This window comes from Passer domesticus, chromosome 9 (assembly GCF_036417665.1).
Source record: "Passer domesticus isolate bPasDom1 chromosome 9, bPasDom1.hap1, whole genome shotgun sequence".
Lineage (NCBI taxonomy): Eukaryota > Metazoa > Chordata > Aves > Passeriformes > Passeridae > Passer > Passer domesticus.
In genome coordinates, this window is record NC_087482.1 from 7,848,917 (window position 1) to 7,864,584 (window position 15,668).

The 15,668-nt window shown below is 50.2% G+C and overlaps 1 long non-coding RNA gene across 1 annotated transcript; it reads right to left on the bottom strand.

The window, feature by feature from the left end:
* LOC135307113 (uncharacterized) lies at positions 1 to 424 on the bottom strand. Its single transcript, XR_010367844.1, has 3 exons — positions 350 to 424; positions 190 to 261; positions 1 to 102 (listed from the first exon to the last, which is right to left on the bottom strand). It is a non-coding gene; the product is annotated as an uncharacterized LOC135307113 (long non-coding RNA).
* Positions 425 to 15,668: the final 15,244 nt, after the last annotated feature.

Sequence of the window (15,668 nt, forward strand, 5' to 3'; positions counted from 1 at the left end):
CTTGTCTTCTCTGCAGACGTTCCTTCAGCATTTGCCACATGATTTCTAATGGGTCCTGGAATTTCCTGCCTGCCATGTCTTTGGTCTCTCCTGTCAGAGGACCTTAAGAGAAAGTAGTTCCATTTCCCAGGAATGGACCCCACAAAAGCAGGGCTCAGCCTGAGGGGTCAGCAGGGACACACTACTCACCCCTGCCATGGGAGCTGGGCTTTTGTGCAGCATCCAAGGTAGGAGTTGGTGAGGTCGTCCCTGCAGACACGCCTGTAACACAACAGCCACAGAAGCTTCTGTCACCTGGTTCTTACCAGTCAGTCAAACATTACGCCTTGGTGGGACAGTGAGAACATACCTGCAGAATGCTCAGAGTGCTTCACAACTTCAGAGCGCCAGGCTAATGGAGAATCCTTCCCAGCATCCCAGTCTGGAAGCAAACCAAGATGAGAACTGTTTCCATTGTGTGCCAGGGCTGGCTCTGGCCCTGGGCTGGCAGCAGGGCTCCCGCTCGGGGCTGCTCCTGTGCCTTGGGCCTCTGGGCACTCAGGGCCAGCTCTGCAGCAGCTGCAGCGCCAGGGACGTTGCTGCACCAGTCCCGTTTCCCCAGGGCTCTGAACCAGCTCCAGAGGCCTGGAAGCCGAGGCGCCTCCAGCTTTGGCTGCTGCCGGGCCGGGCAAGGGCAGGCCCTGGGGGAAGAGCTGCTGCCACACAGCCCTGGCCAGGGCTGAGCCCGGCACAGCAATTACCTGCTGTGCCTGTGCCCGTGTCTGGAATCGCCTTCCTTCCTGCAACTGGGGCTGGCACCAAAGATGGAGTGCTTCCTTCAAGAAATACCACCTTCCACTGAAGCACTATGTCCATCTCTTGACAAAGGAAGGGAGACAGCTGCATCAGATGGAGCTGTTTCCCACTTGGGTGGTGGCATCAGAGGTAATATTTGTGAAATTTATGGAGCAGGAAAATGGCCAGGTTACAGTGGCATGATGAGAGCACTTCCACCTCCAAACAGCCACCCTTTTCCTAATCTGCAGGGCTGGATATAGTGGGGGATCTCAGGGTGTCTTACAGTTTGGGCTGCCTGACAGCTGATGCCAAATAACTTCCGGCAGAGGCTAGGCAGAAGCTGCAGCCAGGCCAGGCTGGGAAACAGCCCTGCAGGGCGTGAAAGCAGCAGCGGGGCAGCAAGGCTGCCATGGATCCCTTCCCACTGTGCCGGGCATGGCGTGTCCAGATGTGCAGCCAAAGCCCCGGCTGCTGACTCCCAGGGGAAGCATGAGGGAAATGCACCCACCTTCTCTTGTCTGCAGGGGTTCCTTCAGCTCTTGCCTCATCTGTTTGGATGGTTCCAGGGATATCTTATCTGTTGTATCTTGGATTTTCCCTGTTGGAGTACCTTAGAGAAAAATATTTCCATTTCCCAGGAATGGATCCCAGAAAAGCAGGGTTCAGCCTGTGGGGTCAGCAGGGACACACTACTCACCCCTGAGATGGGAGCTGGGCTTGAGTGCAGCATCCAAGGTAGCAGCTGGAGAAGCTGGAGACGTCTTCCCTGTAGTCACATCTGTAACACAACAGCCACAGAAGCTTCTGTCACCTGGTGCCTGCCCGCTTGTCTACAATTCTTCCTTGGTGGCACACTGAGAACATACCTGCAGGAGGCTCCAAGGGCTTCAAAACTTTATTCATCCAAGGTGATGGAGAAGCCTTCTCAGCACCCTCATCTACAATGCAGCACAGATGAGAACATTTTCCAGTGTGTGCTGGGATCTCTTTCTGCCACAGGGAACTGGGCACTGCCAGGGAGTCGGGTAAGGCCATGGCAGCCAGATGTGAATAGACATGGCCAAAGCTGCCCAGGGGCCTGGGGAGCTCTGGGCTGGCTCCTGGTCACTCTCCACACTCTTTCCCTGCCCTCAGCAACATCCCTGGGAGGGGTGGCTGCAGCAGTGCAGGGACCTGGGACTCTCCCCCTCACACACAGAAGAAATCCTCCCTAAAGCATGGGGGAAAACTGCAGCAGGCAGTGCCACAGCTATCCATCCTGCCCTCCCTCTGTCCCTCCTGCCCTCCTTCTGTGGGGAAACCCCCCAGATCCCAAGGGCAAACAGCCAGGCCCTCTCAGGACACACTGGAGCCTTGCTCTCCCCCTCTGTCCTTTCCCCACCGTGGGCACCCCGTGCAGTCGCTGCCAGGTTTCAGGACATGTCTCCCATGGAGGGACCCCAGCAGGACTGCCCAGTGCCCTGAGCCTGCTCGGGATAATTCCCCTGGGCTGTGCCGCTCTAGTCCAGGCTGTGCCCGCACTGCCAAACAGCAGAGAGGGCAGCTCAAGCCTCAGCAGGTCTCAGGCCCAGAGGCACAGCAATTACCTCCTGTGCCTGTGCCTGGCATGGCCTCCCGTCCTGGAGCTGAGGCTGGCATGCAACCACTGCTTCCTCCGGGAAATGCTTCTTTCTCCGCAGGCTCTCCTTTCATTTCTGGAGAATGGAAAAGAGACAGCTGGATCAGATGAAAACATTCCTGACTGGGAATGGGGAAGGGGACAATTTCAGGAGGCATCACTTGTGAAAGGAATGCATAAGGATCAGAAAACACCCAGGATTTTGGGACAACCCAAGGCTGCTTCCTTCCCCAAACAGCCCCAACATCTGATCTGCCTGGACACCAGGAAATTGCAGGGCATCTGAGGGTGGGCATGGCCTGTGGTGCAATTGGGGCTGTCTGACAGCTGATGCCAAATGCCTTCCTGCAGAGCCTGGGCAGAAGCTGCAGCCAGGCCAGGCTGGGAAACAGCCCTGCAGCGCGTGAAAGCAGCAGCGGGGCAGCGAGGCTGCCATGGATCCCTTCCTGCTGTGCCGGGCACGGCGTGTCCAGATGTGCAGCCAAAGCCCCCGGCTGCTGAGTCCCAGGAGCAGCATGAGGGAAATGCACCCACCTTGTCTTCTCTGCAGACGTTCCTTCAGCATTTGCCACATGATTTCTAATGGGTCCTGCCTGGAATTTCCTGCCTGCCATGTCTTTGGTCTTTCCTGTCAGAGGACCTTAAGAGAAAGTAGTTCCATTTCCCAGGAATGGACCCCACAAAAGCAGGGCTCAGCCTGAGGGGTCAGCAGGGACACACTACTCACCCCTGCCATGGGAGCTGGCCTTTTGTGCAGCATCCAAGGTAGGAGTTGGTGAGGTCGTCCCTGCAGACACGCCTGTAACACAACAGCCACAGAAGCTTCTGTCACCTGCTTCTTACCAGTCAGTCAAACATTACGCCTTGGTGGGACAGTGAGAACATACCTGCAGAATGCTCAGAGGGCTTCACAACTTCAGAGCGCCAGGCTAATGGAGAATCCTTCCCAGCATCCCAGTCTGGAAGCAAACCAAGATGAGAACTGTTTCCATTGTGTGCCAGGGCTGGCTCTGGCCCTGGGCTGGCGGCAGGGCTCCCGCTCGGGGCTGCTCCTGTGCCTTGGGCCTCTGGGCACTCAGGGCCATCTCCGCAGCAGCTGCAGCGCCAGGGACGTTGCTGCACCAGTCCCGTTTCCCCGGGGCTCTGAACCAGCTCCAGAGGCCTGGAAGCCGAGGCGCCTCCAGCTTTGGCTGCTGCCGGGCCGGGCAAGGGCAGGCCCTGGGGGAAGAGCTGCTGCCACACAGCCCCAGCCAGGCCTGAGCCCGGCACAGCAATTACCTGCTGTGCCTGTGCCCGTGTCTGGCTTTGCCTTCCTTCCTGCAGCAGGGGCTGGCACCGAAGATGGAGTGCTTCCTTCAAGAAATACCACCTTCCACTGAAGCACTATGTCCATCTCTTGACAAAGGAAGGGAGACAGCTGCATCAGATGGGGCTGTTTCCCACTTGGGTGGTGGCATCAGAGGTAATATTTGTGAAATTTATGGAGCAGGAAAATGGCCAGGTTACAGTGGCATGATGAGAGCACTTCCACCTCCAAACAGCCACCCTTTTCCTAATCTGCAGGGCTGGATATAGTGGGGGATCTCAGGGTGTCTTACAGTTTGGGCATGGCCTGTCAGCTGATGCCCAATAACTTCCGGCAGAGGCTGGGCAGAAGCTGCAGCCAGGCCAGGCTGGGAAACAGCCCTGCAGGGCGTGAACGCAGCAGCGGGGCAGCGAGGCTGCCATGGATCCCTTCCCACTGTGCCGGGCATGGCGTGTCCAGATGTGCAGCCAAAGGCACCGGCTGCTGACTCCCAGGGGAAGCATGAGGGAAATGCACCCACCTTCTCTTGTCTGCAGGGGTTCCTTCAGCTCTTGCCTCATCTGTTTGGATGGTTCCAGGGATATCTTATCTGTTGTATCTTGGATTTTCCCTGTTGGAGTACCTTAGAGAAAAATATTTCCATTTGCCAGGAATGGATCCCAGAAAAGCAGGGCTCAGCCTGTGGGGTCAGCAGGGACACACTACTCACCCCTGAGATGGGAGCTGGGCTTGAGTGCAGCATCCAAGGTAGCAGCTGGAGAAGCTGGAGAAGTCTTCCCTGTAGACACATCTGTAACACAACAGCCACAGAAGCTTCTGTCACCTGGTGCCTGCCCGCTTGTCTACAATTCTTCCTTGGTGGCACACTGAGAACATACCTGCAGGAGGCTCCAAGGGCTTCAAAACTTTATTCATCCAAGCTGATGGAGAAGCCTTCCCAGCAACCTCATCTAGAAAGGAGCACAGATGAGAACACTTTCCAGGGTGTGCTGGGATCCCCTTCTGCCACAGGGAACTGGGCACTGCAAGGGGGTCGGCTAAGGCCGTGGGAGCCAGATGAGAATAGACATGGCCAAAGCTGCACAGGGGCCTGGGGAGCTCTGGGCTGGCTCCTGGTCACTTTCCACACTCTTTCCCTGCCCTCAGCAACATCCCTGGGAGGGGTGTCTGGAGCAGCGCAGGGCCTCCGGGTTCTCTCCCTCAGACACAGAGGAAATCCTCTCTAAAACCCCAGGGAAAACTGCAGCAGGCAGTGACATAGGTATCCATCCCTCCCTCTGTCCCTCCTGCCCTCCTTCTGCTGGGACAGCTCCCAGATCCCAAGGGCAAACAGCCAGGCCCTCTCAGGACACACTGGAGCCTTGCTCTCCCCCTCTATCCTTTCCCCACCGTGGGCACCCCGTGCAGTCGCTGCCAGGTTTCAGGACATGTCTCCCATGGAGGGACCCCAGCAGGACTGCTCAGTACCTGAGTGCCCTGAGCCTGCTTGGGATAATACCTCTGGGCTGTGCCTGACTTGTTCAGGCTGTCCCTGCACTGCCAGGCAGTAGCGAGAGCAGCTCAAGCCTCAGCAGGGCTCAGGCCCAGAGGCACAGCAATTACCTGCTGTGCCTGTGCCTGGCATCGCCTCTCTTCCTGCAGCAGAGGCTGGCATGGAACCACTGCTTCCTCTGGGAAATGCCGCCTTATGCCCAGCCTCTGCATCCACTTCTGGAGAAAGGAAGAGGGATGGCTGGATCAGGTGGGGCTGTTCCCCACTGGGGAGGTGGCGCCTTCAGGAGGGATTGATTGTCAAAGACATGGCTAAGAATCAGGAAATCCCTATAAACATTTTGGGAAGGCCAGGGCCCTCCCTTCCCCAAACTGGTGCTGTTTCTGTTCTACCCGGCGACTGGAAAATTGCAGGGGATCTCAGGCCTGTGGTGCAATTAGGCGGCCTGTCAGCTGATGCCAAATGCCTTCCTGCAGGGGCTGGGCAGAAGCTGCAGCCAGGCCAGGCTGGGAAACAGCCCTGCAAGACGTCAAAGCAGCAGCAGGGCAGCGAGGCTGCCATGGATCCCCTCCCACTGTGCCAGGCACGGCGTGTCCAGATGTGCAGCCAAAGCCCCCAGATGCTGAGACCCAGGGGAAGCATGAGGGAAATGCACCCACCTTCTCCTGCCTGCTGCATTTCCTTCAGCATTTGCCTCATGTTTTCGGATGGATCATGGGGTTTCTGGTGTCCTGTAGCTTGGTCCTTCCCCCTCGGAGGACCTTAGAGCAACAGAATTCCATTTCCCAGGAACAGATCCCACAAAAGTAGGGCTCAGCCTGTGGGGTCAACAGGGACACACTACTCACCTCTGCGATGGTTGCCAGGCTTCTGTGTAGGAATCAGCAAAGCAGCTGGAGAAGTCCTCCCTTGCAGACACACCTGTAACTCAACAGCCACAGAAGCTTCTGCCATCTCTGCTGATCTGCACGGGCACCACTGAGCCACAGCAGTGGTGAGGGGATCGTGCAGGGCGAGGGCACACACGTGCATGGTTCTGTGCTGGCACCTGCAGCGCTGCCTCCCTGGCCCAGCTTTGGGCTCTGAGCTGGCAGCTCTCCCAGGGGAAAGGCCTTGACCTACCCTCAGCATCTCCCAGAGCCTCAGTCCTGGACGTGGCTTGGGAAGCTGCACCACCTTCACCAGCAGGTTCAGCTGCAAAGAAAGGCAGGACAGAAGACCTGTAAATCCACCAACAGAAACACCAGCCAAACCTCACTAAACAGTCACCACTACTCCTTGAAGTAAAATAGACTGATGCATGATAATACCTAAACTTGTAAGCTGTAAAACCCATTGTTAGGAGAAGTAAAATATTTTATTTTAAACTGTATTATTCATGAGGTTGTTTTAAGTGAACTGAATATTTAAGGTGTGATATGCAAATTTATTTCAAAAAATAAAATATTTTAGTGCTTTTGTTATAACAGACAAAAGAAATAGAAGTAAAAGCTAATGAAACACTGTAAAGAATATATTAGAACAATAATATGATTCGTGAAAAATTGGGAAAAAATTAAGTATATAAGATACAAACCAGATTTAAGTTCCAAGAAACACTAAAAGTAACATTAAATCAGATAGGATATAACAAAAGCCGTTAGATATTTAATAAGGATCAAATTAAAATAAAGGAAAACAGCCAAGTATAGCTGAAAGAAAGATAAGTGTACAGACTAATTACAACTTTACAGCTAAAATGTCAAAGAAATAAAACTATAACAATTAGAAATAAGCAGATGCTATCCTAAATCCTGAAAAACAATTTAAAAGGCTCTTATAAATCTTATGAAGTAAATACTGAGAATGAGACGAATGACATCAGTGACTAGATCCCAAGGTGTAAGCTCTGCTACCAAGAAGATACACATCTTGGCCCTTTGGCTGCAACCCAAAGGGGCTTTGAGAGAGCTAGAGTGTTAAAACTGCAGAGGATTATTGTCACTGTATTAGTTATCCAAGCCCAAAAAGAATGAGCCATATGCACACTCCCAAGTTAGTGTAGTACGCTATAATTTTAACAAATTCAGAATGTGCACTATGAGTAGTAAAAGACACTGGAATAAAGAAAATGTGAAATATAGCAAAAAGAATAAAATGGCAAAATTTGTAAGCAATATATTAAAACTTTTTGTTCTGTAAGAGATAGAGAAGAAATAAATCCTGAGAGTAGAATAAAGCAAATTGCTCAAGAATTAGAAAACAAGAACATGAGACAGTTATAAAGACACATTTTAGCAGGCAACATAAGAAAACATGAAAAACTTATTTTACAAATATTACCAGCCTTAAACGACTATGGAGTCAAAATATATCTAAAGTACAATAAGCACATGCATTGATATAAAAAAATATAATTGACAATCCAAAGAAAAAAAATTAAAGATTTAGAATAATCTACCTTATGAAAAGAGCTGTTAATTTTATACCCTGACAAGTAGTATATAAGTGTAGTTGTTAAGTTTTATAAATACTAAACATAAAATTAGAAAATAAGTAAGCTTTGTCAAAGTGTATCCTAAAAGTACAAATTTAATAAATTAATAGAGAAAGGGAGGGATTCTGATAGATTGTATGTACAAATTCATGCTGAGACTACAGTAATCTTGCCTAATGAAAATCCTAGCATAACAAAGGAGGGTTCAGGGCAATCAACATGCACCAAAATCCTAGCCTGAATATTTGTCCCCAGAAATGCTGATTCCAGAAGGTTATTTGTCTGACCAAATCTCAGCAATGATTTGCATCATCTATAAGATAAATGTGTGCGTCCTAGAATGCATATTGCAGGAGATTTTCTTCTAACAATGTGAATTATTGACCAGTTTTGGGGAAACTCTCAGCAAGAGCTGCAGCAAGAAAGGAAAAACTACATGAAAATGCAAAAAGGATAAGATCGACCATAAGAAAGCAGAAAAACGCCTGCCCCCAACAACCCTTGGAGCTTGGAAATGTACAAAAAAACTTTGTGAAAGCTGTCCCTTCGAGATGCACAGGGGAGAGAAATGCCCCACCTGTCTCACCTGACGCTGTCAGCCTGCTTCAGGGCCATCTGATATTTGCTTCTAGACATTCTAAGACTGTATTTTAATTATGAAATAAATTCTCCTTATTAATCAAAAAAAGCTAATTATTTAAAACATGCAGGACTCCTGGGACCCTCATCAGGGACCCCAAAATATCCCTTTGTGCCTCTTCAGGTCCAGGCCCAGATGTTCCCACAGAAGGAAATGTGCCCTCAGCCCAGGGACACTCAGCATGGGCTCCCCCATCCCCTCGGGGCCCCACCGCTGGGCACAGCAGCCCCTGCCTGGCTCCTGCCTGCCCACACCGTGGCCATCCACGGCTGCTCCTGGACATGGAGCTCAGCCAGTGCTGCTGCCAGGTGGGCTTTGCTGCTGCTACCACCAGGACACTGGGTCACAGCTGCATCTCTTTATTGCAGCAGAAGAGCTGATTTGGGAAGTGCTGTGTTGCCCCATTTCTTCAGCCCCACTAGCTGCCCACACCCACAGTGGCACTGGGCCGCCCCCAGAAAACTGTCGAATCTGGGCTGTGGCTGCAGGGCACAGCTGCTCTACAGCACAGCTGGACTGCCTTGGGGGTAGGACTGCCCTGAGGGTAGGGACAAGGAACAGGGTGAGGTGTTCTCTATGTTTTCCAAAGGTGATTACTCTACAGACCATCAGGGCCAGACCAATACTGCATTAAAGGCATACATCAACCTACAAACTTGGCAGGGTCCCAGGGCAGGACACAATCTTTAGCCAATTGGGAGAAACTGAGGGTGGAACACCAGGCGGGGAATACAAGGTTTAAACCAATTGGGGATTACAGGGGAGGGGAAGAACTTAAACAAACCAATGGGATTCCGAAGGATACAAAATTGATAGGGAAGTTTCTAGAGCAAGGGGCAGGCTTGGAGAGGGACTGACATGCAATGGGAGGAGGAACAGTGAACAAAAGGGCAGGTCTTTGGGGAGATGGACAAGTGGGGCAAAACCAACATCACATGGGGTAAAGGAGCAACCCATTGGTAATAAAATATGCTATAACAATAGAAAATAAGGGGAGGGGTATAAAACTGACTGCTAGGACTGAATTACAGTCAAAAATTTTGTTATATTTCTCCAATTACTGTATCATGAAAGAAAACCAAGCAAATTAAATGTTGCAGCAATTTTAATGAAGTAGCTGAAAAGTATATGAAATTGAATCCACTCAAAATATTGACAATATAATTTGGTTATGATAAGGGATAATTTGGTTCTTATAATAGCGCATAAGGAAAAATAACCGTGCGGGGTACACGGGGGGTACGGAGGGCAGGGCTTGACCCCTGTCCCCTCACATACAAATTGCCAAGCCTAAAATTCTCCTTTTTACCGTGTACATCATCACCATCTCCTCCCATTTTCAATTTGTCACACTTGTATCTCCACCTTCATTATCACTTTTACCACGCATGCTCCACCGTTTTTTAGGTGGTTGCACTGTTCTTTGGGGTCATCTCTGATGAAGGCCTCTCCTCTTCCTCGATGTCCTTTGATTCACCTTTTGGATTACACATGCGCAACAAGCTGGTATAATGTAAGTCAAAGCTAATATCATACAAGCCAATACTATGTTCTAGCATCAAAGCAATAAATCTCCTATAATTAACATTTTCCTGGATGTCCAACCAAACTTTTCTCTCTTCCAACTAAATTCAGTAATACTTATCTCTTTCTTCTTCCTGTTCTGAACATCTGCAGGAGAAGGGGGGGAGCCCCTCCTCTCCCTTTCTTCCTTGGCATTACACCTTCTAACTGTTCTACTGTTTCCAAATATTAATTATTATATCAATATTGATTACTTTACAATTTTATCAGCAGGAATCACACCTATTTATTACAACATGAACTGCAATGGAGAAGCTCTGAGTCAAGGCTCGGATGAGCTCTTCAAATAATTTCCTGGCAGAAACAGATAGCCAAACTTGCCCTTATCCCATGCAAACAGAGGGTTCCAAAAATAGCAACACCTTCCGAGGCCCTTCTGGGCATTGGGAACACGTGTTGTGGTGCCGGCTGCATCTGTGGGAGCAATGGGGAGCGTGAGCCCGTGCTGTGCTGCACTGCTGAGCTGGCAGCACGGTGGATACGGGCAAGACGTTCTCTGTTTCCCCCAGAGCTGGGGCCTGCAGGCACCTTGCCGGCCCTTGGCACAGGCTGTGCCAGCCAACAAAGCCCAGCAGGCCGGGAGGAGAGCCCGGGGGCAGCGCAGCTGCTTGGGCAGTGGCTGCTGCCAGGGACATGGGCCAAAGCCATCCCTGAGCAGCCACTGCCAGCCCTGGCCCTCCCTGCCCCGTGACAGCTCCCCCAGCCCCAGGGGACAGGCTCAGGCCCTGTCAGGAGACACTGGAGCAATCACCTGCTGTGCCAGTGCCTGGAACTGCCTGTTCTCCTGCAGAAGAGGCTGCCACTTAGCCGCTGCTTCATCCTGGAACAGCCACCTTCTCTGTCAGCTTTTGGGTCATCGCTGGAGAAAGAAAAGGGACAGATGGATCAGATGGGACAGTTCCCCATGGGGAGGTGTCGTCTTCAGAAGTTAACACTGGTGAAAGTCATGGACAAGGATGAGGAAATCAGATGAGCTTTTGGGATTGGACAGGCCCCTCCCTTCTCCAAACCACCACCTCTCGTGATCTGCCTGGAGACTGGGAAATTGCAGGGTAACTCAGGGTGGACATGGCCCATGGTGCAGTTTGGGCTCCCTGGCAGCAGATGCCAAATGCCTTCCTGCAGAGGCTGGGCAGAAGCTGCAGCCAGGCCAGGCTGGGAAACAGCCCTGCAGGGCGTCAAAGCAGCAGCAGCAGCAGCGGGGAAGCGAGGCTGCCATGGATCCCTTCCTGCTGTGCCGGGCACGGCATGTCCAGATGTGCAGCCAAAGCCCCCAGCTGCTGAGTCCCAGGGGCAGCATGAGGGAAATGCACTCACCATGGCACCTCTCCAGATCACTCAGCATCTTGTGCAGAGATTTGGCTGCCTCCAGAGACTTGCTGTCTCCTGTGTCTTGGTTCTTCCATCTAGGGGGACCTTAATGGAAAGTGATTCAATTTCTCCTTCAGGCCTGAGTGGCAGTGAGGGCACCTGGGTGACTGGTGCCCTCCAAGGCACTCCCTCAGCTCTGCCTCCCACTCAGGAGCACAGGTGGTTTCTCAGTGAGCTTTGCTGGGGTGGTATGTGCAAAGTGGTGAAGTATTGGTGGATCAGGCTCTGATGTTGTACAGTTCAAGAAGCTGATGACATAGAGAGCCTTGCAAAGTCTTTCAACTGGAGAAATGATTTTTGTTTCTCTCTATTGCTGATTGAGGACTCTTTTGAGGGTTTGATGCGTCCTTTCTAGGATGGATTGTCCTGTGGGGTTTGCAGGTATACCTGTCTTATGTTCTATTCCCCAGTCACTGAAGAACTCTTTCAACTTGTGAGAGGTATAGGCAGGTCCATTGTCTGTTTTGATCTCCTTTGGTACTCCCAGGGTAGCAAAGGCCAGGAAAAAATGTTTTATGGTGTGCTGCGCAGTTTTTCCTGGTTGTGTTGATCCAAGTACTGCTCCTGAAAATATATCGACCGATACATGCAAGTATTTTGACTTTCCAAAAGGTGCAAAGTGGGTTACATCTGTCTGCCACAGCTGGCAGCTGTTTAAACCTCGGGGATTGACTCCCATCCCCATAGATGGTATCTGGTAGTTTTGACAGTTCGGGCACGTGGCAACAATAGCTCCTGCTTGATCTTTTGAATGCTTGAACATTCTGATAAGGACAGGCACATTTTGATGCAAAAACGCGTGTGACAACTTTGCCTGGGCAAAGATGTTAGGGACATTAGCAGTCTCTATTGCCATGGCTAAGGTGTCTGCTTTCCTGTTCCCTTCTGTAATGAAACCTGGGAGGTCAGTGTGTGACCTCACGTGCATTATATGGTAAGGTTGTTTTCTGTGGGAAATTAAGCGTGTTAATGTAGAAATCAATTGGTATAACTTTGGATTGGAAACCTCTTTGAGAAGAGCATGTTCTGCTCTCATAGCTATGCCAGCAACATAAGCTGAATCTTATGTGACCAGATTAAAAGGTTCGTTTTTGAATTTCTCAAAGGCTCTGATAACAGCTGCTAATTCTGCGATCTGTGGAGAGCGCTCCACTATTTCCGTGTCAGATTCCCAGTTTTGGGTCTTAGGGTCTTTCCATGTTATTACCGACTTGTGGGATGACCCTGAGCCATCTGTGAAGATGGTTAGAGCTTTGAGAGGTGTTCTACTTTGGATTAATTTTGAGGTCAGATGAAATGTTACATCACTATTAAAAAGCTTATGTTTTGGGATATGTACTGAAATTTGGCCTGTATAGCTGTCTAAGGCATACTGGAGATTTTCATTGGTCTGGAGCAAATGTTCCACGTCCCCAGTGGTCACTGGCAAATATATGCATGTGAACTCACACCCTGCAGGGGAGCGGAGGCAAATTGTAGCTTTTTTGTTAAATGTGCCATAATTTCTTGGAAGGTGGTAATTGTCTTTGTGGGTTGGTTATTTGTAAAGATCCATTCCAGTATTAGTAAAGGGTCTCGAAGTTGAGTGTCCCATTGGAAGATCAGTCCATAGAACCAAGGTGCTTTTCCCAGAATGACGAACTGGAAAGGCAGGCTGGGCTCAAAGCGATGGGTTTTGAGTGAAGACAGGGCTTCTTGGACCTTGGTGATGGCATCTCGGGCTTCTGCTGTAAGAGTGCATGGAGAGTCCAGATCCTCCTTGCCCCAAAGAAGGTTGAACAGTGGAGCGAGGTCCTCTGTTGTAATTCCTAGCAGTGGACGTACCCAGCTGATGGATCCGCACAGACTGTGTAAGTCTCTCAGAGTTTTTGGGTTGTCTCGGATGGCGAGCTGCTGGGGTACGATGGTCCTTTCCCGGATCTGGAGTCCAAGGTAAGTCCATGGGTTGGTGTACTGTATTTTGTCCTCACGGATCTCGAATCCTGCCTTTTCTATGGTTTCAATAGTCCTTTTAACTGCTTTGTCCAAGTACGTTTTTTCTGGTGCACAGACCAGGATATTGTCCATATGGTGATGGATGATTGCATCTGGGAATAGATTCCGAACAGGAGACAGGATGTGAGCAACATACCACTGGCATAGAGTGGGACTGCACTTGAGACCTATAGGGAGAAAAAGCCAATGATATCTTTTGAGTGGAGCCTCTCTGTTAAGAGAGGGGATGGAGAAGGCAAACCGTGGGGCGTCCTGGGGATGCAGCTGGATGCTGAAGAAACAGTCTTTAATATCAATGATAGCAAGTGTCCAGTCTCTAGGCAGCATCGATGGTGAGGGCAGGCCAGGCTGGAGGTGACCCATGTCCTCGATGACCTCGTTGATTTTGCAAAGATTGTGGAGGAGCCTCCACCTGGCCGTTCCAGGCTTTTGTAGTACGAAGACTGGAGAATTCCAAGGGCTGGTGGTCTCTACGATGTGGCCTTTGGCGAGCTGTTCATTCACAAGGGCATGCAGTGCATGCAGTTTGACTTTAGAGAGGGGCCACTGCTCGATCCAGATCGGGTTATGGCATTTCCAGGTGAGACGAGGAGTGTCTGGCAGTGCGCGCTCCTCAGTGGCCCCAGTTAGAAATCCGGACTGGGAATATACGTAGGGAAGCACCCCACTGACATAAAATGTCCCGTCCATACAAGGTGAGGGGGGCCCTTACCACGAATGGGCGGATGGTTGCCAACTTGCCTTCAGGCCCTTCGACGAGGATGTTGTTCTTGCTCCGCATGGAAACTGTAGCTCCACCGATCCCTGTAATCATGCCTGCCACAGGTTGTAGTTCCCAGTGTGCTGGCCATTCTGAGCGAGCGATGATGGTCACGTCTGCACCAGTGTCCAGCATCCCTGATAGGTGGATCTTTTCTCCTCTGCAGGTAATACTGCACTCGATGACAGGCTTACTCGGTCCCACAGCTTGTGTCCACATTGCTGTGGGGTTTAGAGGAAGCTGTTCCCTGTGATTCTTAGGGAGTAGAAAGGCCTGTGCGAATGGAGTACCCTTTGGAAGAAAGTATGGTAAGTCTGTGCAGTACACCTGGACAGAGATTTCTTGTCCCAGGTACACTGTTTGTACTTCTGGAACAACAAATATTTCCTTTGGGCTATGGAGAGTATCACCTATAATTAGGATGTTAGAAGGACCACCTTTTGGCCCACGTTTGCCTGTGGGAACATGATAAACATTGTCATTTTTGAAGTCAATGGACAGTGCAGTTACCAGTTGGCGGCGGGTTCCCCTCGGTATCGCTCCGTGTGTTGGGTCCTCCTCATGTGGTCTGGAATCTCCTGGGATGGTATGTGACTGGCTCTGGATGGCCTTTGATTTGGTGTCCTTGCGTGGGGCCCCACCACGCTCCACTGGAAGTTTCCCGGACATGGCTGATGGTACTGCTGATTCTGGGGCCTTTGGTAGAAATTGCGAGGGTACCTGGTAGGTGACCTCTCTGGACAGTCTTTTATAAAATTGTCCACAGTCTCCGCAGTGGTAGCAGCGGACCTGGTCTTTAGAAGCTATTATTGCATATGCACTAGAAACTCCTTCTGCAACACCCTTAGTAACTGCTTGGGCCACTGTATCTTCAGTGGACAGGTGGCGTGTGCAGCTTTCCAGCATTTGCTCTATGGTAGGTTCTGTGTCTAAGGGTAAGTCTCTCAGAATTGCTTTACATTTTTCATTCGAATTACTCATGGCAAGCTTACACAACAGTTCTTTCTTTGCCTCTGAGCTCTCTATCTGTTTTTCCAGAGCATCCTTAATTCTATCTACAAATTTGATAAAGCTTTCATCTATTCCTTGTTTAATAGTAGAAAAATATTGGGTAGGGGTAGAGTCATCAGGGGTAAGGAGTAAGGAGGTTTTTGCTGCTATAGGCGCGTCTTGTAGTGTTGCCTTAGGTAAAGTATCAGCTTGGTGAGAGGGTTTCTGCAAATCCCCTTCACCAGCCAGCTGTTCGAGTGTAAAGTTTGACTTATCAGCATCTGCAGCGTAGTTATCTGATAATGTTTGTAATTGCTTTTCCAATGCCTTTCCCAAAGCATGTACTCGGCGGGAGAAAGGAGGCACTGGGCAATATTTTTAATATCGTGGGGTACCAGAACATGTGCTGAGAACGTAGCTTCTAGGAAATTTCTAAAAATATGTGAACTTCTGCCCTGTTCTTTGGCAGTATTTCTTAATTGCACGAGTTCTTTATTTGTAATAGGTTCCCATGTCTTTCTAGTAGTAGCACCTCCCCTTTTTCCCTTTTTATAATCTACTGGAAAGGCAGTAATTCTCTGAGGTAATTGCCAGTCCTCTGCCTGTGTTGCTTCCATTTTTATTTTTGCCCATGGATCAATATACTCTATTTCCGAATC